Source organism: Polypterus senegalus, chromosome 12, assembly GCF_016835505.1.
Source record: "Polypterus senegalus isolate Bchr_013 chromosome 12, ASM1683550v1, whole genome shotgun sequence".
Lineage (NCBI taxonomy): Eukaryota > Metazoa > Chordata > Cladistia > Polypteriformes > Polypteridae > Polypterus > Polypterus senegalus.
Genome location: NC_053165.1, coordinates 161,433,514 through 161,456,957, shown reverse-complemented (window position 1 = coordinate 161,456,957; position 23,444 = coordinate 161,433,514). Strand labels below are relative to the sequence as shown.

At 46.3% G+C, this 23,444-nt stretch overlaps 1 protein-coding gene across 2 annotated transcripts in view; it reads right to left on the bottom strand.

Annotated features, from left to right (window-relative positions):
- Positions 1–22,793, bottom strand: part of LOC120540088 (free fatty acid receptor 3-like) — a 28,490-nt gene extending 5,697 nt beyond the window's left edge. Inside the window, exon 1 of one of the 2 annotated variants that reach the window (XM_039770573.1) lies at positions 22,514–22,793. The gene's annotated coding sequence lies outside the window, so the exon portion shown is untranslated. Of the gene's footprint in view, positions 1–536; positions 865–22,513 lie in introns of those variants that run through there. The other variant, XM_039770572.1, reaches the window with a different exon arrangement.
- Between the last annotated feature and the right edge of the window lie 651 nt (positions 22,794–23,444).

Genomic DNA, 23,444 nt, shown 5'->3' with positions numbered 1-23,444 from the left:
ACAACCTTAAAGAAGGCTCTGTTTGAGATGTTGGGACAGCTGAGCTCCTAGCTTAACAAACTGGCTTGATGGACTGAAGAGTCTCCTCTTATATGTCAAATTTCTTATTTTTATGTTCTAGTAATGTGCTGACTGACTGCTGGGGGAAACCGCACCATTGCTAACACAGAAGAATAGCACCTTATTGATGTTGAGGGCTGCTAAAGAAAGCTCTGTGCTGATGCACCCCCAAGTGATTGTCTTTTACGTCATGCTGCTGTTTGGTGTTGACCATTCGGCAGGTCATTGCAGTCTTTTGTGTTTCAACTTTTTGCATTTCCTTCCCCATTGCATGAGTGATCCTGTTACTCATTAGTTCAGCTGAATCGGAAGAAAAAGTTGTCCCTTTTTTATGGAACATTACATGTCTACTGTTTTATGGGGGGGAAAAAAAAAACCTGTTTTGCTTTCTTCATAATGGATGTAACGTTTTTACTTTTAAATAAACAGGAACCGAATGATTCTTTGCTAAATTACAGAAAGAAAAATGTACATACCAGCAGGATTGGTTCTTCTCAGCGGTTCTCTTTTAGGCAGCCCTAATGTTTGTTTTTTTTTTTGATAGCTTCTCCCAGGGACGGCTAATCCATTTGGCTCAAATCGGCCACGAGACCCATAGATGTGTGCGGTATGAACAGGTCACCCAGGCTGCATTGGTGTGGCTGAAGAGAAGCAGAACAGACAACTTGCCCTGGCCATGCACGGTGGAGTTGGTGTTGGTTCAATACACTGGAGGTCTGCCCTAGAACGTCTGGCAGTTGTGCAAAAAAGTGTGTGCTTCTTATCACATCCACTCCCTTTGCCGTGTGTCATGTGGTGTTACAGAACGCCTCCTGTCTGCTCTTCCCTCTCAGCTCACTTTTCGAGTTGTAGGCTGAGGAGGACTGACCTCAGCTCAGCCTGCGGGGCCCACAGAGACTCATCATCTGCATGTCCTGCTCAGGATCAGGAGATGCCCGTCCCGGGGGTGCAGTGAACACTGGGCATGGCAAACCTGATTTTGTAATAACTAGCTGGAGCTTTCGCTATTAGTGTATTATTTAGTAAGTTGTCTGGAAGTTTTCCAAGAGGGAAGTGTTTACAACTTTTGATATCACTGATAATCTTGAGCTTGGCAATTGCAAACTGTCAGCCAAGAAAACAACAGCATAAAACAATACTTCATATCACCAATGGCTACTGCGGATAAAAATAAATAATATGAAAACAAGCGCGTTTGATCTCCCTGTCCTAGAGTGGAGTTTGTCTTAGACTGACATGTCTGAACTCTAAATGACGACGTGAGAAATCTCATCCTCCGAGATGTGTGAATGTTACACAGATGTCTTATCTCGAAATACCTGCATGTAGGCAAATGGCAGTAAAAGTGTAGGGTGCACTGACTAATTGGGCATCCATTCCTAAGGTGAGGTGGCTGCAGCTTGACAGAGCCTGAAGAAAATGTTTGTTGTAGTAATAATAAAATCCACGGATACGCCTTTAACCATCTTGCCCCGTCTCATAATAATATCGGCACAGTCAGAACTGGCCTCCCAATGCCTTCAGACAGACATCATCATCAAGAACCTCACGGGCGATTGTACTATCAGAGCAAATCAACCAGACGTTCTGCTCCATGATCAGAGCAACAGACGATAGCTGCTTATTGGCTTAGCAGTTCCAAGATGATGCAAATGTCTGTCTCAAGGAAATGGAACATTGAACCAGATACAGAGATCAAGGGACAGGTTTCTTGCATGTGGAACTCGAAGATTTGTGTGAATCCAGTTGGAACAGTTAGGTCTCAAAAGAGTACCTCGATGCAGCTGCCTGGCAAAGCGAATGCCGCTCAGGTGCAGAGGTTTGCCCTCCTCAGAACAGCCAACATATTCCACGAGGCCCTGACTCGTTTGATAGCAGAAGGTTCACCTGGAAGATTCTCATTCAACAGTAGAACCAGCAGAAGCTGAGACATTTAATGATAGAACATCAGAAAAATGTTGACAAGAACAGACCCTTCAGCACAAGAAAATCCGCCAATCCCATCTACCTAAATTCACCAAAATATCATCAAGCTGAGTTTTGGAGTCCCCATAAGTTGTATCGGTGCTACTAGAGTTTGGAACTGCAACTCCCAGCAGTCCCTCCAGTGGTTCTGATTGGTCTTCTGCTGATGGTGCAGGGGCTGTTGGGGTCAATGGAGACATGGGGATTGTATGTGGATTCATGGCCATCCTGCGAAGAAAGGATCGCTCCTGAACCCGTCCACCCGTCTTCACCATTTCAGGAACTACTGGGAGGACTATCTTTACATTTCCATTCAGCGTACGGATCTCTGGATTATCTGTCTTCATCATTACATTTCATCTGTTGCTGTTTCCCATGGCCTTTATAGTGAGTGTTTATTGTCGTGGTTTGTTTTCGCGTTTATTGTAGATCGCCGTAAACGGACTGGGGTGGGATCGTTGTTTTCATCATTACTGTTAATACGTTCTTTATTTGCTGTTTTATTTCCGTTGGCTTCTTGTCTCTGTTTGTGAGTGCGTGAAGGTCGTGCCAAGGTTGGGTGCATCCCTGGAATCTCCACTAAAAATATAAATAAATCACCATCTCTTTGGTGTGAATCTTAGCGGCACTGGGCCGCAACAAAGTCCTAATAATAGTAAGTTGTCCATCCATTCATCCTTCCATTTTTCTAACCCCCTTAGACAGTTAAATATTATGGGTAGTAATGCTGAAATATCCCACCGTGATGGAGTGTGGCTGTATGTGGACCCTGAGAGAGATCCGTCCCAGATGTGTATCCCCCTTCTACCCAGCTCCAGTCCGCTTGACACTGATAAGCAGGTTTGATAGTAGAAGGATGTTATTACTGATAAAACCCAACCTTTTCTTCAGCTTTTCTTTGGCCATTATAGGGTCGAATGGCAATAATTATTTTCTAGCGTCGCACACGTGTGATTGGGAGACGATCTCGGGGCTCATCTGAGTTGGGGTGAGGGTGGCGCTGTCATCTAATGCCTCTCCTTTCCTTTTGCCTTCATAACGCATGATTGATGGAGTGAGGATCAGCAGCGCTGCTTCCAGTTCCAGCAACCTACACCTGTCTATTTCTGTAAAAAGCCATCTTAAAAGAGCCACCAGTATAACACGTTAGTTGACGGAAAGATATATCACGTCAATTACTGAATTAGTTTGTGAAAACCTTGTCTTCAACATCATCAGCTATACGAGGTTCGCTCTTTCGCTTGTCTATTTCTTGTCATTGACACTACACAGTGTGGAGCTTTCTTGTTCTCCCTGTCTGTGTGGGTTTTCTCTGGTTTATCTCTCACATCCCAAATACATGCAGGTTGTTTGAGCACCTTGCATAGTCGTCAAATATGAAAGAGACTCGCCGAAGGTAAATGTGCCATTTCTGCAAGCAAAGTTTATGGACCTTTCTTTTTTGCAGAGTAAATTGTGACTGGATTTTCATACCTGGACATGCTACATCACTGTGTTTTTCCCCAACTTCAAGAAGATTCGAATGACTTCATTTTCATGTAGCACCGCCTCATTTCCACTAGGAGGTCCGGCGTTAACCTGAACGACACCATTCCAGGACGATGGATTGGAAGAGGTGGACAACAAGTTCTTGCTCATCGTCTATGGCCTCCCAGGCCTCCAGACCTTACACCCTGCGATTTTTTATCTATGGGGGTACATTTAAAGAAAAGAGTTTTTGTTCCACCTATGCCCACTAATCTTCAAGATTTGCAACATCGAATTGAGGAAGCTGGGAATTCAGTATTGGCATCATCTTAGCACTGGTATAAAAATGCCGGGCTAGAACTGTGGACTTTGTCCAAGATTGTGAGTAGATACTAAAAAATACCCGAGTGTGTTTTTTCTGATCTAGGGACCAGTTGACTCACGGATTGGCAAGAAACGGTCTACCGTTTTGATGTTTGTGGCGCCACACATGGTGCTCAAGTTGAGTGCATGCAACCTCAAGGATCATAGGACCAAACTTTGAACTTTCCTCTATCCGGTGCTGTGTGGAATGTGTTTCTGTCTTATGCAGTTTGTATCAATGACCACCTCGATGATACTGTGATATCGCTTGAGATTCACACATGCGTGCTCATCTTCACTTGTGATCTTTAGGTGTGTGCTGTCAACCACACCAACAAGTTCAGAGACATCAGCTATTTGCATGAATGCAACTTCCTTTAACTTTACCTCATGCAGAATGATGGGGAAAATGTGTTCTCACATAGGGGCTTGTAGGGGCATCAAAGTTTGGTGCAAAATTCTAGAAATGGGGGATTGAGACATAAACCAAATTGCTGTTGTGAAGCATGGGCCAAAAAAAAAGTTATTTTAGCTGAAGATTCGTGGCTTTTCTGTGTAGATCGAATGGTAACGTGACATCCAAGATTTGTTATGAGCGTTAAATCAATTTCTGTGAAAATGATATTCTATGAGTTCACGTGTTTTCATAATATTCCACCTTTCCGAGGATATGTGTGGCAATATCTGACTGATCACCATCTTGTGGCAGCTTGTAGTCAGTTAGGAGGTCCCGGTGGAGTTAAGAGGAGTTTCCTAAATTAAAGGAAGAGGTTAGGAGCCCCAGCTGATACAGCGCATGATAAACCAACACAGGATCCCAGATTAGGACCCGAGAGCAACCATGAGGCAGGTGATAACCTCACCACACCACACTAGTTCAGATGGAATGGAACCAGTATGAGGTTTTTATATGATGCCCTGAGTGCCAATTCTGCCACCAACCCCCAGGTTTATTCCCTGTTGGAGGGCCCATAGGTTAACATAGGTTAAGGGCCCTGGTGTTACTTTTGGCGTTTACGGGATTCGAACCGGCAACCTTCCGATTACCAGTGCAGATCCCTAGCCTCAGAGCCACCACTCCGGAGAGGTGATAAAATGCTTTTACTCCGACTGCTACGAGTAGGACTAAATTTGCATCACTCTGAGATTCTTTTGCCAGTTAGCACCATTTTCCTAGTCTGAGACGCTTGATTTATACGGGCACTGGATGAAATGCCAGTCAATCACAGCATGTTAGGACAATTTCACATGCGGCATATCTTTAGGGTGAAACTGGAGTATCCATAGGAAGGCCCATGTGAATGTGAAGAGAAATGCAAAGTCAGGCCTCCTCCAATATGGTGTCTCTTGCTATAGGTAACTAGTATTTTCTCCATGCCTGATGCCAGTTTTGTGCCTGTTGCTGCCTTGATAGGCACCAGCCCCACCATGGTCCTAAAATGGATACACAAGTATTACAAATGGGTATCTCTACCAGGCCAGTGTATATTCAAATTTAATTGACATTGACTATTCTGCTGGGACAGGCAACTTAGAATTGGTTTAAACAGGTTAGAAATTGGATAGATGGATGTCATTTTGTCCTTGCGGTGTCCTTCGAGCAGTCTAAGTGGGGGATGCTCTCTTAAACACGTAGGCAAGCTTCCTGTTGTGATTGTTATCTGCTTTCAGTCTGTGGTTTGGCGAGCAGTCATTCTCAAAATAATGAAGCCTTTAACCAAACAAGTTGTTCCTACCTCACAGCCAGCGTGTAGACGGCCACACTAAGACCTACATGTGAAACGTCGTCCTCCTGTTGCTCAGCTGTGCCAGAGGTGTGCTGCCTGATCGCATCAGGTGAGCAGGTGCTTTGTCTTGGTTTGATTTTTCCAGTACTGGACATCACTTATCTCATAACCAACTGTCACCTTTGCCCTAATCTGGAAACTGGATGGTGATGGAAAAGTGTGCAGACCCTAACGGGTAACTGGGAATTCTGCTCCCTGTTTACTGTGAACTTGTTCCTTTATGTGCTTTGTGCAAATGCTATGTAAAATTGTGTGATGGGTGCCATGGTCGACGAGAAATCGCACAAGAAGAGGGGACAGCATCCAGCAAGACCCCAGAAGAGAGTAGTGGTAGTGGGAAGTCCTAAAAGCAGCAATATTCCTGGAAGACACTAGGGGGCAGGTGGCCAGCAGATGCTTGAGATACCCGAACCTGCTCTTAGAAAGAGACAGAGAAGCAAAGGAGCTCCTGGCCAATGGAGGGCAGCACATGGTCTGTCATAAACTCTGATGTTCAAAAGTATTTTCTTGCAACTGAATATGGCATTTAGGGGGGTATAGATAATCGAGAATCCAAGTTTATCATTAGTTTTTTTGTAAATGGCCTCTGGAATAATGTTAATTGCTGTTCATATTATTCTTGTGTTTGCTGCTGCAACATTTTGTGGCTTAGTAGTTGAGAGACAATACCTTGTTGCTAGGGTGGCAGGTGCCATCTTATTACCGTCATCTTAGCAGTGGTATAAAAAAAGCCAGGCAAGAGCTGTGGACTTTGTCCAAGATTGTGAATAGCTTCTAAAAAAGACCCGAGAATTCTTTCTGAGCTTCCATAACAATCTTCATTTTTCCTGGGGACAAATAAAGTAGTAGCTACTGTGGTAGGTAGACAAGCAACCGCATAAATAGACATAAAGTCCACACAGGGTGCGTGGTCTCAGCCAACTGAATGAAAGATGCAGCCAGCAGTAATGGATAGGAGTGTCCTACTGTCTGGGAGGGAAGCCAGTAAACTGGATGGACACTCCAGCTGGGACAGTTGGTGTTACTGGGGTGAGTAATGAGTACTGGGCAGGGCAGCGTTCCTTCTGGCAAACCCCCCAATGTGGATACCCAAAGGACAGCATGGGAGTTGTGGTTCTGTTTGGCTGCTCAGATGATAGGTGCCGCTATTGAGAAGCGAGTCCCCTCTCTTAGGGTGGTTCCTGGAGGCAGTGATTGGACACCGGAAGTTCTCCTGGGTGAGGTTCAAAAAGGGAGTGCTCCACACAGCCTTTGGAGTCAGAGCTGGGAGAGGAGGAAGAAAAGGTAATAAGAGAAGATGGTGCATTGTGGAAGAAGAAGTCTGGTAGAAGGTATCGCTCTATAACAAAAAAAAAAAAAATCCTGGAAGGAGACGAGACGTGATTGTCTTCGAGACACTTTCACGTCCCGCAAGACGTGTCTTCGTGCCAAGCAGTGTAACCACGCCCGGGGCCAGAAGCCTCATGAGACAAGAGCTTATGCAAAGAGATTTGGAAAAGTCTTTTGTGGTTATGTCCGACACATTTCTTGTAGAGCGAAAGAAACGATATTCACTCATCGGCAGTTACACGTTGCATTGTCACGATGTCATTCCAAACACGGAATCAAAATTCAATGCAATATTGGCGAAAAGAGATCAAATATATGGACAGAGGTGATATGACAGAAGTGCGCCGCACAAGATGCAGATCATGTGGCACGGCGGCAGCAGTGAACCAGCAGATGATCGAGCAAAGAGGAGGTAAAAAAAAAAAAAACTGTTTACCATTGTATCACCATTTAAGAGCAGGTGACGGAGGAGCGACCGCGTGTCCTTGGGGCGCGTTCAACCCCCCTCTTAACAACTCGAGTGGCTGGCACATACCAGAGGGGCGAGCAGGGGCCAAAGCCCCCTAGTTTTGTTATATAAAAAGAGTTCAGTTGGGTGTAGCAGAACAAGATGCAGAGGACAGAAAGATATGGAAGATGATGATCCGTTGTGGCGACCCCTAACGGGAGCAGCCGAAAGAAGATTTGAACCTGGGGACCTGGGACTGTAGTTTGAGTAGCAGTGTCTATGGTTTGGGTCTCAGTGACACACTTCTATCTATCTATCTATCTATCATAATTGTTCTGTTTTAGCTTTGTTAAAGTCCTTCTTGGTTCGGAGGGCCACAACAAAATTGTCCACTCGTGTCATACATTTTAAAAGATGTAAGTACTCTTAAATTGTCACCTCATATAGTAGTTAATGTCAGTGTCAGCTAGCAGGTGATCCCCAAAGTCAGAGGCTTGTCTAGAATTTAGCGAGAGACCGATGGCCTGTTGCTGTTGGCCGGACAGACGTTTCTCAAGGACCCCCAGGTTTATTTTCTGTGTTACCTGTGATTTTGTTTTCGCCTCTTCTATCTGAAACATGGCAGGAGCTTCAGAAAAATTGTCTTAACGCGCGGGTATGCAGCTGTTAGCACTGTTGGCTTACAGGTCCAAGGTAGTCCCCAAAGTTGTGCAGGTCAGATTGATTCTAATTGGTGCAGCGTGAGTGTGTGTGAACATTTAAGTGCCATGTGTTGACTGGCATCCTGTCGAAGAAGGGGGTCCTACCTCACCCTCATTACTGCTAGGATAGTCATCCGCATTCTGCCACCTCGTATCGAAAACTGCACCTTGGATAGACAAACTTAGCATCTTACGTATTTGGATATAAATTAACTGCATGGAGGGATGATTGCAGGGAGAATGTTTAGTTCAAAGTAATGGAAATTTGAGAAACACTTTCTGCCTGTAATGGTGTTGAACCCCTGTTTAACAAGTGAGACAGCTTGTCCAGATGCCCACCGCAAAGCAGTACATAAGCTCACCTACTCTGTCTCCAGATTCTGGCCTTTCTTCCTCCCACCGTTTAAGCGCCTGCTGTCTCTCACCCACAAGTGTGGTTTTGTATTCCATCTTTTATATTTCTACCAGTGTCACCAGAATGCAACTCCTAATGGCTCCCAGTGTCCCTGCACCCATGAGATTTCTAATGCGCCTTTCGATTGCCTGCTCTGTTGAAGGGTCTGTTACTTTTGGGGCCATTTGCCCTTCTACTTCCAGTGGTGTAACCAGATCAAGCCAGTTAAGTCTACATGACAGCTGACATTTCTCTCAATGCCACACAAACCCACTGGGCGTACTGCCCCCTAGTGTCCATGGTGCTCTCACTCTGTCACATGCAGGTTCTGAGCCATTCGTCTTGATTGAGGGGTATCCTGCCCAGACACTGGTGTTTGCTTTGTGGCCCATCCTGTTGCCATGTGTACCCCACGGCCCATTCCTGGAAATACGAGTCTTAGGAAACGGACAGAAGAGAGTGTTTTTTGATATTTTCCTATCCTGATAAGGCTGACCACGTTATTAGCTGGCAGTTCAAATGTCTTGTTCACCTTTATATGTAACAAACTTCCATTGTTCAGTCACGGTCACGGTTTTTATTTGAGCTGCCCAGTCATGCCAAAGTGTAAATAGAGGAAACTCATTCAAATACCCCTTCATGTTCTGAACTCGTTATATCAGTGAAGGAGGCCTCAGGACCAAGGGAAGAGCCAGACCTGCATGGGACGCAGGGCCATAAATGTACAGTCACACCCACATCCATGAACTTCAGATCAATTTCGGGTCACTTGGATGGTACGGAGGACATGCAAACTGCACACACACAGTGACCCAGATGGGAATAAGGAACATCACCCCGGCATGAAATGAGTTTTAAACCCACGTATTCAGACCTTGAAATGCACGAAGCGACAGCTCTTCCTCCATAAAGTGTTAACAGAGGGCACCCCACATACCATGGATTCAGAAAGGTTTCAGACCCTTCACTCTCTCCACACTTTATTCAACTGTAGATTTAATTTTACATGGAGAAATGTGCTTTCCTTGTCCACCAATATACACTGAATGACCCATAATGTCAAAGTGAACAGATTTGTAGAGAAATTTTCAAATTTGTGAAAAATCCAAAACTTACACTCACCTAAAGGATTATTAGGAACACCTGTTCAATTTCTGGCAGTTGCTTCAATGCATTTAGGGTGTGGTCCTGGTCAAGACAATCTCCTGAACTCCAAACTGAATGTCAGAATGGCAAAGAAAGGTGATATAAGCAATTTTGAGCGTGGCATGGTTGTTGGTGCCAGACGGGCCGGTCTGAGTATTTCACAATCTGCTCAGTTACTGGGATTTACACGCACAACCATTTCTAGGGTTTACAAAGAATGGTGTGAAAAGGGAAAAACATCCAGTATGCGGCAGTCCTGTGGGCGAAAATGCCTTGTTGATGCTAGAGGTCAGAGGAGAATGAATGGGCCGACTGATTCAAGCTGATAGAAGAGCAACTTTGACTGAAATAACCACTCGTTACAACCGAGGTATGCAGCAAAGCATTTGTGAAGCCACAACACACACAACCTTGAGGCAGATGGGCTACAACAGCAGAAGACCCCACCGGGTACCACTCATCTCCACTACAAATAGGAAAAAGAGGCTACAATTTGCACGAGCTCACCAAAATTGGACAGTTGAAGACTGGAAAAATGTTGCCTGGTCTGATGAGTCTCGATTTCTGTTGAGACATTCAAATGGTAGAGTAAACAGAATGAGAACATGGATCCATCATGCCTTGTTACCACTGTGCAGGCTGGTGGTGATGTAATGGTGTGGGGGATGTTTTCTTGGCACACTTTAGGCCCCTTAGTGCCAATTGGGCATCGTTTAAATGCCACGGCCTACCTGAGCATTGTTTCTGACCATGTCCATCCCTTCATGACCACCATGTACCCATCCTCTGATGGCTACTTCCAGCAGGATAATGCACCATGTCACAAAGCTCAAAATCATTTCAAATTGGTTTCTTGAACATGACAATGAGTTCACTGTACTAAAATGGCCCCCACAGCCACCAGATCTCAACCCAATAGAGCATCTTTGGGATGTGGTGGAACGGGAGCTTCGTGCCCTGGATGTGCATCCCACAAATCTCCAACTGCAAGATGCTATCCTATCAATATGGGCCAACATTTGTAAAGAATGCTTTCAGCACCTTGTTGAATCAATGGCACGTAGAATTAAGGCAGTTCTGAAGGCGAAAGGGGGTCTAACACCGTATTAGTATGGTGGTCCTAATAATCCTTTAGGTGAGTGTTTTTTAGACCCTTTTCTGTGGCACTCCAAATTGTGCTCAGGTGCCTTCTATTTGCTTGAACTCTCCTCGAAATGTTCAAGGACTTGAGTTCACTTGTGGCCAATTGATTAGACTTCAGGTAGCAAGGCCCACGTCAACCTGTACTGAATAGGAGGTCCTGCAAGTCGCACTGACTGTCAGGACAAAACCAAGCCATGACATCCAGGGAAACTCTCTCTAGGCCTCCATTATCAAAATGTGGTCAAGCATAGAACAGGGCAAGGGGATGAAACCATTTGTAAAGCTTTGAGCGTTTCCACGATCATCATTACCTCAGTGATTCTGAAATGGAAGATGTTTGGAACCACTGGGCCTCCTATTACAGGTGTGCATCCTGAGTAACTGGGTAAGAAGAACTTGGTCAGGGACATGACCAAAAACCCAGGGGTCACTCTAACTGAGCTTTAGAAGTCCACTGCTGAGATGGTAGAGCCTGTCAGAAGGATAACCATCTCAGCAGCACTTCATCAATCAAGCGTTTAGGGCGGCTATTCTTACGTAAAAGACAAATGACAGTTTAAAGAACTCTGACAACCTGAGACACAAGATCATGTGATCTGATGAGACAAAAATTTAACTGTTTGGGCAGAACTCCAAGCAGCATGTCTGGCGAAGAGCTGCCAGTGCTCATCACCTGCCTAATAACCAACCCTACAGTGAAGAACGGTACTGGCAGCAGCATGTTATGGGGACAGGAAGACTGGGCCGAAATGGGGAGTTGGAGAATGCAGCCAAATCTTGAGAGGTTCTGGGGGAAGTTTTGCTCCAGTGTGCACATCACCTCACACTGGGGAGACCATTCAGTGACCTGAAGAATACACCCAAGATAAAGCTGGAGTGACTTTGGGACCAGTCTCCAAGTGTCCTTGAGAGGCCCAGGCAGATCACAGACTTAAACCCCAGAGAACATGTGTGGAGAGACCTGAAGATGGCAGCTCACAAATACTTTCCATCCAATCTAACGGAGCTTGAGAGGTCATACCAGGAAGAATGGGATAACCCGCTCAAATCCAGATGTGCAAAGCTTGGAGAGACTTGCCTTAAAGATTTGAACCTGGAATTCCCGGGGCTTCAACAAAGTACCGAGTTAAAGGTCTCAATACTTTGAGAAAGGATAGACTTCAGTTTTTGATTTTTGACAAATTTTGCAAACCTTTCTGGTCACATGTTGTCACTTTGTCATTGTAAGTCACTTAGTGTGGATTGATAGACAATAATTGCACGTGTCCATTTTACAGTTAAATTTATATATGTAAAGTGTGCAAAAAATTTAAGGGGTCTGAAGACTTTCTGAATCCACTGCATTTACATTTTTATTTAATTAGTTATTAATTTAGCATTTCTCCTTAAATGCAATCCTAAGGTGCCTAACAAGTAGCAAGCTTGTAGAGCAGAAGTCATAGTTTTACTGTTCTAGCGCTGGCAGGTTAACTGGTGCACTTTGGGTCGCTGAGTGGTGAAGGTTGAACCAGGCTCCCGGTGGTGTACAGTCTGAACCCTCAGTCACCAAACCCAGGAGTGCTCCTATAGTATGAGATGGCAGACGGCAGCAAACGTCAGATACGTCAAGTCTAGCAGGGCCGAGCCAGGAAGGCCAATGACATATGCAGTAAGATAAAAGGGGTGGGGCTCGGCAGGATTTGACTTGCATGTGACAGGAATGACCACAGCCCTGGACTAGACTGGGGGCTTCAGACACCCACACTTGGAGATGGAGGAGGGGTTCCACTGCTATTGGCTATTCCCTTAGCATATCATTTGCCCGGCCCCTCCCATCTGTGTCTGTTGTGACTGCTATGCAGTGTTCATTGTGTGGCAGTCGCATGAGGGTGGCACAGAAATTGCGGATTGTGGTATATTTGCTGATCATTTGATTATGCTGTGGCACAGACGGGAAATACAAGTTTCCCATCAGGAAGTTGTTTGAGGTGCCCCCTTTGAAGTGGGAGCTCCCAGTAGGGACAGTTCAGAGAGTACGGCTCTGCCAAGTTGTAACATAGCATTGACCTTTCACACACACAAAGGAGGATGAGTCTCAAGCGATATCACAGTATCATCTCAAAAGTGGTCAAGGATGCAAATAGCATATTACTCTGAAGATAGGTGGGCCTGGATGGGTGAAATTTCACATGGGTACTCTGAGCTCTGCATGCCATGAACCCCTGGAAGCCCAGAAAGGCAGGCTGAGCCTCACAGAAAGAGGGGTCATTGAGAGAGGCACAGCATGGCACAGTGGCAGACGATCACAAACACTGGGGCAGGGAAACAAATTATCATAACTGGGACATCAAGAAACTGTTATTTTGTGGTCAAACTGTATTTGGAGCTACAGTATGATGACACAAAAACAAATGTTACTCTCATTTAAAAGATTAGACCTTATCTTGAATTGGTTTTGGTGCAGACTGAGGAGAAAATCAACAGTGGCCGCCCATTTCTGTGAGCGCAGCGAAGGATGAAAGTGAGGCGTCACAAGTGGGAACTCTGAAAATTCCTATAGTATGTGAGTTGAGCGTTAGTTCACCTGTGTGACAGCCACCGACTTGGACTTCCTGCTTCCTTGTTGTTTTTGAGTTCTGCTTTGGTTTTCTGGAGGTTGAACTTTGTCGTGTGCTCTGCTTCTTGTTTTGATCTGCTTGGTCGTGAATGTTTTCTGCCTGCTGCTTGCCTGCCTTTAAATCATCCATCCATTCTCTTAACTCACTGATCCAGGGCAGGGTTGTGGTGCAGCTGGAGCCCAACGCAGCAATCATTGACTCCACAGCAGCGACACCACCTGAACAGGTCGCTAGTCTTTCTCAGGGTGAGCACACAAATGCATACGTGACTCAGGGTGGCCAGTTTGGCATTGCCAATCCGCCTAAAGCTGATGTCACATTATGCGACTTCTAACCGCTGGGGGTGTCCGACTGGCTAACAGCAATTGGCACCGCTGAAAATCACTGGGCATATCAAATTTAGTGACTGGATGCCGACTTCCCAGCACAGTTGTGCTCGCCCCTATTTCTTGTAGACAACAGCATGCTGCCTGATGCTGTATGAAGAGTTTGCAGGTTCAGCCATAAACTTGGCCCTTTCCTCCATTCTGTTGTGTGTAGAACATGAGACGTTTGACAGACGAGCTTCTCTTCTCTTTGTGAGGTGAATTATACCCGCGTTCCTTATTCCTTGCCGTTGTACTTCTGGATGAACACACATTGGTTATCAACTCTCAAGCACATACAGCCACCACTTTGAGTCAGAAGTCAACCTGCTTGTAGACTTGATGAAGTGAGTCGCTAGGGACCTCAGGCTGTCCTTCATGGGAGTGGGTGTCACCTACTGCCTCTAGCTTGCTTAGATGAAATAAATGAAGGAGAGCACAGGGGTGGAAAGAGGTGTGTGGTGCTCCTGATATCTGCAAAAGGGCGAAGGTCTAAGTCCTAGAATCCTGGTGCTCCCTGTTTGTGAGACATGGCTGCTATCCAGTGATCTGAGATGAAGACTGGACTCCTTCATGTGTGTCTCTTTGGAGAATCCTCAGGTATCCCTGGTTTGACTTTGTGCTGCTCATGGAGTCCTGAATGAGGCACATGACCTGCATTGAGAGGGAGCGTCAGTTACAGCACTACGGCCACGTGGCATGATTCCCTGAGGGTGGTCCGGCTCATTGTTGAGGACCAGATTGGCTGGACCAGGCCAAGGGGATACTCATGTAACACCTGGTTGTAGCAGATAGAGGGTTATTCCCGGAGGGTGGCACTGGGACTGCATGTCTGCCTGGTGGGTTGCCAACCAGGATCCTGTGCCGTTTCATCGTGTGGTGGGTGCGGCCACATGCTGTACCAGTGCCTGCTCCCCAACCTGACCTGACCAACAAGTTAAATTCACTGGAAAAGTCACATAATGTGACACGGCCTTATCCTTCATGTCATTGGACTGAGGGTGGAAACCGAAGAGCTCAGGTGAAACCCCTGTGGACTTGGGGAGAACATGCAAACTCCACGTCATGGTGTGGCACCGAGCCATCCACATTGGAATCATCCTTTTGGAAAATGAACTTGGTATTTAAAGCCACTAACATTGTAGCATTTTTTTCCCTTGCCGGTTTGTCCGCTTTGGTGATGCAACCAAATTGTCCTTAGCAGGATGCCATTAGCAGTGCTAAAATGGGGATGCAAAAAAATTGGGAGACCATAAGAAAAATGTAAACTGGCCTGTAGGGGCTTTAAGGGGGCTCAACTAAGCTGCCTACAGAAGGGACACTAAAACAAAAAAAGGCCCCATCTGGTCACTTGATGTGTGCACGTCCTTCTCTGCTCGATGTTCATCTCACAGTATAGCTGATGGAAGTTTAAGGACGGGTCTGAGGAGTGAGGGGCTGCAATGGGAAACGAGCATTCATTTTAGGGGAAATCAAGTTTGACGACTGCAGCTGGTGATCTGGTTGCTCAAATCATGTCAAACTGCATGACTCGAAATTGCAGACGGTGACAAAAGTTTGCGACTCGGTGACGACTTTCCAACACAGTTGCACGTTTCCAAAGTGTCCCTTGCTCGCCCCTTTTTCTGACAGCCTGACAAAGCTGGTTCTGTACGAATGCTTTCTGGGTAAGTAAGACAAGTTGAGCTGCAGTCTCGGCCCTTTGTCCATCCATCCATCATCCAACCCGTTATATCCCAACTACAGGGTCACGGGGGTCTGCTGGAGCCAATCCTAGCCAACACAGGGTGCAAGGCAGGAAACAAACCCCGGGCAGGGTGCCAGCCCACCACAAGGCACGCACACACACACACACCCACCCACCAAGTACACACTAGGGACAATTTAGGATCGCCAATGCACCTGACTTGCATGTCTTTGGTCTGTGGGAGGAAACCCATGCAGACACGGGGAGAACCAGGGAAGCAAACTGGGTCTCTTAACTACGAGGCAGCAACGCTACCCACTGCGCCACCGTGCCGCCCAGCCCTTTGTTCTTTTTTCCGTTCTGTCTTGGTTTTGTCGTATTACATGAGACGTCAGACAGAAGAGCCGCTCTTCTGTTTTCAAGGTCCACATGTTTTCCCCGTTTACTGATTGCTGCATTACATTCACCATATGTCAGGGTGAGAGGTCATTGGTTGTCCGCTCTCATACACGCACCAAGTCCACCATTACAGCTTAAGAGAGGATCAAACTGGACGAGTCGCAGACCAGTCTGATGGAGTCACTGGGGGTGTCAAACTACACCACTGGATAAGACCACACTAGAAAAATGATGTAATGTGATTGGACCTTTTTAATGGTGTGGCGTGAAGGCTACTTGTAGTATATTGTAAGTCTGAGCTTTTGGGGATAGTAATAAGGAATTATGGGTATTGGGGAGCTGTTAGGAAGTAGATAATAATAGTAAGGTGGTGTTATCACTTTAAACCTGCCTCCATCGTCTTCCTTTTTAGTAGTACAATATTATCGCCTATAGATGTAACACTTACTGATGGAAATTTATTCTCAATAAGCTTTGAACACAAGGATCTGTGGATGTTGAAAGTCAGCAGGTGTGTTTAGGAAGTCATTTCTGTGTAGTTGTGGCTTTTGGCAATTAGATTTCACATTTTCAGAGGAGAGCAAGTAAAGACACAATAGAAGTACAGTGCCAGGAGTGACATGGAAGAGATCATCCAACTGGCCACGTCCTCCATCACAAGTCCGGAGACTACAATTACAGTGGAAGGTGACAAAGTTCTGCCAAATAAAAAACAACATACACTCCAGCATCGGGACCTTCTTCTGGGCAACCATCACCAGCTCGGTTCGAGAAAAAGAGCCGATCAGTTCAGCTGTTAGTAAAAAGGGAAGAGGAAACGATCTTCGGCCTCATCTTGACAAATATTGGGGAAGCACAAGAAAAATGTCCTGTATGTGCTTTATGGAGGCTCACCTAGGCTGGTCACGGAAGGAACAAAAGAAGAGAGCAACCAGTCCAAGCTCTGTGACCTTTCAGTCCTCTGCCTACCGTAACTCGCATCGAACGTGTCGTGTAATTCGGTTGCCTTTAAACTTGCCTTTCGGGACTTGAGCGTTCCTGCTGTGTGATGTCATTTGCTGGCATTTTTACCCCACCAGTTTTAATTTCTTCACTTCCACAATCGGTTGGTTAATGTGGTAGTTTCAAGATTTCATCACCTAACACTTTTATTTTTTGAAGTGTCTAATATTGCTTAATTGTAATGGCCTGGCACACCAGTCCAAGGTCGAGTCCTGCCTTGTGCCCCTGTGCTGCTGATGTAGGCTTCCAGCCCTTGTGACTCCGATTTGGATTGAGTGGCATTCAGACCGTTCCTATCGTTTTATGTAGAAATTGCACATTGCAAATTGTTCGGGTGCAGGAACAACAGAACACCTCAAGGTAATTTGGGGCACCCGTTTATTAAAAATGCGACAATAGGGACGACGCCTGTTGTGGTGTCACTTTGCCTCATTTTTTGGGCTAAAGAAAATCTTAACCGAAAATCCAAGAATCTTTTAGTCAGTCACACTGAGTTCTGACTGGCAGCAGATTCCTATCATTAGTGACGCCTTCTCTTCCAGGAGTCTGGTGGCTTTGTTCTTGAGGGACCATAAAGGGGTCCTCACGGGGCAGATTCTGGGTGCTGGAGGGAGAGGATAGGGTGAGTGGCAGCACCCTCTCATGGTGCACGGGGTCATTGCACACCTTGTAAGTTTTATGTAGAAATTGCACATTGCAAACTGTTTGCTTTCCTCCTATGCCAGCCCTAACCTGCCATCGTGATCTGTCCATTCCACACTTTCTCCTTCATCCAGGTTCTGCAGCCAGTTTTCCATTAGAAGCCAATCCCAACAGCATGAGGCACAAAGCAGGACCGAGCAGTGAGATGGGAATGCAGTTTATCAGGTAATTGATGAATCGTCCGCCTGTCCAGGGTTGATTCCTGGCTTGCGCTCAGTGCTGCCAAGTTAGGCTGTGGCTCCCCGCAACTGTAAAGTGGGTTTGAGAACATCACAGTGTCATCCATCCAGTGCGACTTGTGAGACCTTCTATACACGGAGTGACACATGCAGGTCTCCTCGAGGAGCACTTGCAAGGTGTGTAATGACCCAGTGCTGCCACTCACCCTATCCTCTCCCTCCAGCACCCAGAATCTGCCCAGTGAGGACCCCTTTTTGGTCCCTCAAGAACAAAGCCACCAGGCTCCTGGAAGAGAAGGCGTCACTAATGATAGGAATCTGCTGCCAGTCAGAACTCTGTGACTGACTAAAAGACGCTTGGATTTTCGGTTAAGTTTTTCTTTCGCCCAAAAAATGAGGCAAAGTGACGCCACAACAGGCGTCATCCCTATTGTCACATTTTTAATAAACGGGTGCCCCAAATCACCTTGAGGTGTTCTGTTGTTCCTGCACCCGAACACAACAGGCCCACGTGTGCCCTTCTGCACAATGGAAGTCCAATCACTTCAGTTGGCCACACAGGTGGACTCCCATCAAGTTCTAGAAACATCCGGAGGAGGATTAAAGCAAACGGCAGACGCCTGAGCACAATGTGGAGTGGCACAGCAAAGGGTCTGTGTGCGTCTCAGGAGGAGAGATTTTTAATACATTTGCAAACCTGTCTGAAAAGGAGTGTCCACCCGGTCGTTACGGTTTATTGAGTGTAGACGGCAAGCGAGTTCATTTAAAATACAATAAAGTGTTAGGGGTCTGAATGCTTTTGTGAATGCACTGTAACTGTGGTAGTGGATGGAGTGGCAAAGACAAGATGATGACGGAATTGGTGTCGTAACCTCAGGATTTGTATCTCTCAAGATGACATCATTTCATCTGAAAGTGCTGTTTTGAATTCAACTCGCTTGTTATCATGCCCGGGCTCTATTAGGTGCGTCGTATAGTGAGTGGCTGGACGGTTATTTTAATATCTGTAAAGGTATTTGCATTTTGTAGCCTGGAGTTAAACTGGTGATCCTTTGCTTCTGTTTTCTTTATTCCTCAGGACTGTGATAAACAATGAGCCTAACTTCCCGGTATCGTACGCCGGGCTGCCGTGCCTCCACCCTTGACAAACTTGAGCACAAAATCAATAAACAAGCACGACATAAGCAATCACGGCCATGTGATTTCTTTTGTTTTTTTTTCCCTTTTCTTTTCCCCCCTCCGCTTTGTTTTTTACGGCACCACCTTTGTGTTCATTTCATCCCTGTAATTAATTGCTGCCCACTCAAAGCACACACAGGCGGCAGCGCTTTGCTTTTCTCCACTTTTCTAGAAATACGCCTTCTTCATTCAGCTGGTACCACCGTTTCACACTCAAATGGATCAGAACTGAGGGACTTGGGGGGGCTAAAACAACTTGGCTGGCTGGAACTGGCAGAGCAAAACCTACAGATTTATTAAAGGGAGTTCAGCTGCCCCGAATTGGGTTAACCCGTCGAGAAATGCGATGGGTGGAATGTGGAGGAGGTCTGAGACGCTTCATTTCAAAAGCACGTGGGTCTCAGTTTTTCTTACCTGAGTGTGCGCCCAGCTGACACCTTATTTGGGTCACTCGTAGCAGATGACGCAGGGCTTGTCTCCGTTTCCCAGCAAACCTGACGTGGATTTCACAAACTGATTCACAGACTGTTTAACTTGTAACGCCTTCCCTTGCATTGTAAACGACTATTCCTGGAAACTTATTCTCCACGAGGTGCGCCCGTCCCGGCTGTACGCCTTCGACCCGTGTCTTAGCCCAGGGTGGTCGGTTACAGCAGAAGATCCAGGACCCCTCACTTAAACTGCCTATACTCTGAAAGCACAAGGCCCAAGACCCCCTCACATAGCCTGGCTGTACCCCAAATTGTTAAATTCATCTGTAAAGCACTTTTCTCAGTAACTGAAAGGTGCTGTGCAGGTTAAATTATTTGTGTCCACTCTTTTAGTTCGGCTTCTTTGCAATTCTTTCTCGCGTGTGGCTGTGCTGTGTCAGAGAGGATTGCCTGGCATCCCGACTGGGATGGATGGGTGCTTACCTGGCCGGAAGGCCTTTTTAAAGTTTGGATGGAAGGGAGCAGCACCCTTGGGCCATGTACTCCCCCAGTGGGGTTGGTGGCGGCATCCTTCTGGTGGATCTCCCATGGGCACACCTGCAGGGCTGCGTGGAAGTTGTAGTCCAAGTGTACAGCTGTGTTTGGGAGCCACCAGGGGGAGCTGTGGGAAAGGAGTGTTCCTTCTCCGTAGAGAGGTTCCGTCTGACCCGGAAGTGGTTCCTGGTTGCACTGCATTGGCATCGGAAGTACTCCTGGGTATGGTGTAAAGGAAGCCCTGGCATTTGGAGTCGAGTGGAAGGGCAAAGCTCACTTGGGAGGAGAGGAAGAGGAGGAGGGCAGAGAGTGAAAGTGAATTGTGATTGTATTTGCAGTTGATAGAATTATTGGAGGTGTTGTATTATAATAAACCTTTCATTTGAACCCGGGACTCATGTCTCTGAGGTTGTGTCTGGTATTTGGGACTCACAGCTTTTAAACAAAGACGGAGTAAATTGGTTGCCTTTTGTTGTTGTTGTTGTTGTAAGCAGGTGCTGCTCTGAACATGAAACTGAGCTGTCATTTACCCGTCCATTTTCTGAATCCATTCCTAGCTTTACAGGGTTTTGAGGAGCCATCATCCATACCACCAACAACTGGCACAAGACAATAAGTGACTCTGGATGAAGTGACAAGCCATCACATGGACACGCGGTAGGAAGGCAATGAGCACTGGGAGAGCAGACACCACAGTGAGTATAACATTTAAATATTAATACGAATTTGCTAACAAACAACCTTAGCTTGAAGCAAACTTAAGAACCATATGAGCACTGGGAGAACATGCAGACACCACATTACTACATTTGGGCAAGGCAGCAGGTCCCTAGAGTTTTGAGTCGGGGAGAATGCATACCTAACTCATACTGTAAACTGAAGCCAGGACCCTGCTTACTGCCTTTGTGTCCTTTACTATATGCCAGGCTATCCATCCATCCATTTCCCAAACTGCTTATTGAATTAGGGATCACAACATGCCAAGGTGGATACAAGCAGCACAGACTTCAAGGAAACCACCCTGGACTGCATGCCTGTCCATCACAGAAAGACACATACCCAGATACACTCAGTGTGGCCATATTGGCATTCGAACCCGGGTCCCAGGAGCTTTAAGGGCGCACATCATCTCTAACATGCCACTTTTTACCATGTATCTGTCATTTGGGTTATGAGATCACAGAGTGCAACAGAGAGTTTTGACAGCTCTAAACACAAGACAGGAAGCCACCCTGGACAGGATACCAGGCTATTAATAAATGCATATATTCACATCTTAGAGATTGAGCCCAGGACCCTTTTGAGCCATAAAGGTGCACCACTTTATTGCCAGGCTTTTCTTTACTATCTGCCTATGCATCCATCCTTTTCCAAAACTGCTTATTACATTATGGGATCAAGTGGGACCAGCAAGAGTTCATAGTGACAGCACAGAGCGCATGGCATGGTACCCACCCCGGCCTAGATACTTCTCCATCACAGGAATGGCGCATATAACACACACATGCTCGAAGTGACCACAGTGGGAATTGAACCCTCGTCCCAGGACCCATTAGGGGCTGCACCACTTCACCGCCATACCAGTGTTTTACCATGGGTCCATCCTTCCATTTTCCAGACCTACTTATTGGATTATGGAATCACAACATGGAACAAACAGTTCAGTCATCAATGAAAACAAGGCAGGAACCAACACTGGAGAAGATGTTAGTCCATCACAGTAAAGACTCACTCAATGTGGTCATGCTGGGCATTGAACCCAAGACCTTGGTGCTATAAGGCTGCACCATTTTACTGACTTTCTGTTTTTTGCAGTATGCCCTTCCAGCTTTCTATTTTACAAACTGCCGATTGTATTGTGGGATCGCTCAGTGTCAGAGCAAATACTAACAGCAGCCCACCCTGGACTGGATGCCTTTTCATCCAAGGAGGATGCCTATTATTGATGTGGCCAGGCCGGAAACAGAGCCCAGGTACTTGGAGCTGCAAGGCTGCACCACGTCACTGCCGTGCTGTTCTTTGTTTTCTATCTTGTTGCTCTTTACATGTATCTGCTCTTCCATTTTTCAAGCCTACTTATTACGTTATGGTATCACAGTGTGCTACAAACAATTTAGACAGCACTAAACCAACTCTGGGCAGGATGCCCGCCCACAAAAGGAGAAGCAGCACCACACATCCATCCATCCAATTTCCAAACCTGCTTCTTGGATTTTGGAGTGAGAGGATGCAAGAGACCATTCTGACAGTGCTGAGCACAAAGCAGAAACCCGTCCTGAACTGGGCGCATGCCCATCACAGAGATGCCTACCTACCCACATGCAGTCACGGTGACCAGAGGTAATTACCATAGAGCTACAAGGTTCACAAATATTAAACAGCATCACCCCTTAATAGTCGAGGCTCTCTCTTCCAGGACCATCAGGTGTTCACCTTTTTATGGAGGTGACCCCCAGGATATCACTTGAGGACTTTGCACTGCCGACTTCTTTCCCGCTTTCCTTCTCCATGTGGATTTATTGTGCTCACCGCTGTGAGTAAAGATGCTTTGGACAAGCGGTTTTAAAATTCATTCAAACACTGTGAGGGTTGTGAACACTTTACAACATTGACAAATAAATAACTCTTGACTTACCGAGAAGCTGAGGATTCAGTTTGCTTTGGAGAAAGTCATAACGGCTGGCGTGTGTGTGTGGCTGATGCTATAAATGAGACGTGTGCTGCTCCTGAGCTGCACTCCACATCAAACTAAACAGTCCACCCAGATTAGAAAAAGGAAAATAAAAAAATGCAAAAGAGGACGCGCGCTTGGCTCCATTTGGCTCAGGCTCCAACCAAACAAAGTCTCCAGGAAACCCCACTACGATGAAATAGATTTTCCTGCCACTGTGCTGACTCGGCTTGAGTAAAGAGAAGCTGAAAGACGGCGTCCCTCCCGATTTGTCACCCTACCTAGAGGAGGAAGTGCAGTGGAGGTCTGAGGAGCCGGCTGCCTACATTTAAAATGACGCGCGTCATCAAGCCGTCCTTACGCTCCTCCGGCTGGGGACTTTCACAGATTGGCCCAATTTGTCTGTCACTTGGTGGGGACAGTTTCTAAGACTCTGAGCTCACAAAATAACAAAGAGAACCGTTGTGAGGGAGGCCTGTCTGTCATAAACCACAACCATAAAGTCAGATGTGAGATTTTAAAGTAAATGTTTGTCATACGGGCGGCACAGGTGGCACAGGGGTAGCGCTGCTACCTAATAGTAAGGAGACCTGGGTGCTCCCAGTGTGGAGTTTGCAGGTTCTCACCATATCTTCATGGGTTTCTTTTAGTTACCTAGTACAATCCAAAGACATGCAGGTTAGGTGAATTTCCATTGCTCAGTTGGCCCGTGTGCATGTTCACCTTATGATAGACTGGCAGCCTGTCTGGGTATTGTTTCTGCCTTGCGCCCAGTGACTTTGGGGATCGGCACCTGCTGCCCCATGACCCTGTTCAGGGTAAGCAGGTTAGGATACTGGGTGGATGTTGGTATCAAAAATCGGGGCAATCAACCCTGAATGGTACATTAAACCAT